Raw genomic sequence first — 3,064 nt, 5'->3', positions numbered from 1 at the left:
CCTGTTGGTAGTTGGTACTACACCTTTGTAATGATGTTTATAGTATATATTTTACCAGTATAAACCTGTTGGTAGTTGGTACTACACCTTTGTAATGATGTTTATAGTGCATGTTTTACTAGTATAAACCTGTTGGTACTGCACCTTTGTAATGATGTTTATAGTGCATGTTTTACCAGTATAAACCTGTTGGTAGTTGGTACTACACCTTTGTAATGATGTTTATAGTGCATGTTTTACCAGTATAAACCTGTTGGTAGTTGGTACTACACCTTTGTAATGATGTTTATAGTACATATTTTACCATTAAAACATGTTGGTAGTTTCGTACTGCACCTTTGTAATGACGTTTATAGTGCATGTTTTACCAGTATAAACCTGTTGGTAGTTGGTACTACACCTTTGTAATAATGTTTATAGTACATATTTTACCAGTAAATCCCCCTTGGTAGTTGGTACTACACCTTTGTAATGATGTTTATAGTGTCTCCCTTATTTTTGTCACCAACTGCCATGTTACCTGTACATTATTCTGCAGGTATAATAGGCACTATTGAAAAATAACTACTATTATACCTTGCATTACACATAAGCTTACTACGAGTTTGAATTGAATGTCAGCAATTATCCCTGATATTGAACATCTCTAGTACATCTGCTGTGATCCTGTTTGGCTTGAAATATCATAAAAAATTCACTGACACTATAACTTTTTGAAAAACAAAAAAAATGTGTTTTGTTCTATTTGCTGACATTTTTCAGCTTTTTTTTTTTCATAGGAGGAGATGCTAAAACAAAGATCGTGGTTTTAACATGTAAAAGGGTCAAAAGCTATAATGCCTTCTACTGGCCTAGTGGATCATGTCTTTTATGCTATAGCCAACAAATATTGCAAAAAAATGACCAATAACATGGCGACAGTAAAACAAAGTAAGAATATGGGGTTTGTTGTTAGATTGAGACCTCTGTCCTTTCAGAGTACCAGTTGGTTTGACAGAGATCTGTCTAACAAAAGAAATTCAAACACTGATCCAGAAGAGGCAGTCATCCACTTGTCTATGCATGTACACATGTTGTTTTTTACTTCGTCTTTTAATAAAGATTGTTTTCACGTTCCATCAAATGTGCCAGTTTTTTTATTTCTCATACAGCTTTAAACTCAATCAAGTTTTCAAATTTGGATTTCCTCTTTAAAACTGCTGTTATTAAATAGACCTATCTAATACTTGTGAGAAAACCAGTTCACTTAAAAATACCCCAAAGCAATTACCTGAATGGATTGAGTGACTTATCCACCACTATGCCAAGATCCCTTTCTTTGGTCATGCTAATGTTTCCCACCTATATTACCCTTGTGATCCAAATTTATGATAACCCAAGTGCACTTATAACTGAAGGTCAGTTTACAAATATCTGTTCAACTTTATCCAAATCATTCTGCACACAATATCCAATAAAGAAGCCCCATACACAAACTTTATTAATTAACTAATTATACTACTCATCATTACTTCAAAGGCCAAAGCACTGACCCCTTAGGCACTCCAAGAGTAACAAGTCAGTTTGACTGGACTCTGTTAATCACTTGTTGCTTACTCTCATCGAACCATCATAGAATTCAATTAACTAATGTTTTGTTTGTTTTTGTAACTAAGACATATCGTGATTTGGCCAATAGGAGATTCCTCATCATATGTTGAGCACTGGCCTTAATGCAGAGTGAAATGTCAGTTAAACTATAATAATTGTTTGTTAAGTATTACTGTTAGACACCCACAACATAATGTGGAAGACCAGAACACTCCAAACACTAACAGTGAAATTTCTTTTTTCCTCTTCAGCTTAAGTGATTGAAGACTTACTTGGTATATGAGAAGTATATAATGGTTCAAAGAACTAAAGCAAGCCATGTGGAGAAAGGAGGATGTATCTATAAAGTGTCCAGGTGTAATCTACTCTTCAACCAACCCTTTTGAACATTTCTTAGTATTATTAAGACAGAAACTAGCACATGGCAGATAAAACTTGTTCCAAGACATATTGCATGTATATTTTATCATGAGCTTCATTAATTTTTGGAAAACTAAAGGCAATAATTTGACTCAGTGTTCATAACAATAAAGATTAAAAGAGTGTAAAAGTTAGGAACTGAATACTCCAGATTAGGAACCAAATTAGCAACTTTGTGACGACCTAAAAGACAGTATAAAAATCTTTGAAATAACATTTTTACGAGTTAAAATAATCGCCACCCACAAGCTATGTAAAACCAAAGCAGAATGTTTATTAATTACAACATTAACGAGTGAACTAAGTGCAAGTGATGGATTATCATAATTTTATGAATCTCAAACCAACGAGTAATTTTCTGAAATAATTTTTTACTTAATTAATCGAATTAAATATACATCAAACTACTCGGATTTAGTAAACACTTCTCACAACATGGAAATCATAAGTACCATATCAAACCAGACATACCTTCCGTACAGGTAAACTGATGTGGTTGGATAACTTCAGATACTACCACTCTCATGTGCAAGAAATGTCATAAGTGGAAGAACAAGTCCACATTTATAATGTAACCATTTCACACAGCAGTAAACTTCAGTCACTTCTATCGCTGTAAATAGTAATTAACGTAATATGCACGTGCAAGACTGAACAGAGTAGATGTAGTACTCACTAGTAGATCCAATTACAAAGTTGCAAAACATTATTCGAGTAACACTTGAAATTGAATGTTATCTTACACATATGGACAGGTGTTACAAACCCGCTTCCCACCTCCTCTACATCCAACACGTGCAGTTATCACGTGATGTTTATGCTCGAAGTTAGTCCCTCTGAAGGTAACATAATTGATTTAATATAATATTAAAATAACTTTATCCATTTTGAACTTTACTTTTACCTAAAGATAAAAAATTTCAGTGTCAAAAATTAAAAGTTGAAGAGAATGAAAATAGAATATGATGTAAACAGGAATAAAACAGGCGATCCTGCTCTAATCAGTCAACTATTTGTCAATTGATTAAAAATAGAATCCCTCACGTTTCTCCTG

General features: G+C 33.3%; 1 long non-coding RNA gene across 1 annotated transcript in view; it reads right to left on the bottom strand.

Moving 5' to 3' along the window:
• The window catches only part of LOC106470933, a 9,619-nt gene extending 6,791 nt beyond the window's left edge, over positions 1-2,828 (bottom strand). Inside the window, exon 1 of the long non-coding RNA XR_001291527.2 lies at positions 2,482-2,828. This is a non-coding gene — a long non-coding RNA (uncharacterized LOC106470933). The remainder of the gene's footprint in view (positions 1-2,481) is intronic.
• Between the last annotated feature and the right edge of the window lie 236 nt (positions 2,829-3,064).

Source organism: Limulus polyphemus, unplaced genomic scaffold (assembly GCF_000517525.1).
Source record: "Limulus polyphemus unplaced genomic scaffold, Limulus_polyphemus-2.1.2 Scaffold4302, whole genome shotgun sequence".
NCBI classification, from domain to species: Eukaryota; Metazoa; Arthropoda; class Merostomata; order Xiphosura; family Limulidae; genus Limulus; species Limulus polyphemus.
The sequence above is the reverse complement of the archived record's forward strand: the minus strand, read 5'-3'. Positions and strand labels throughout refer to the sequence as shown.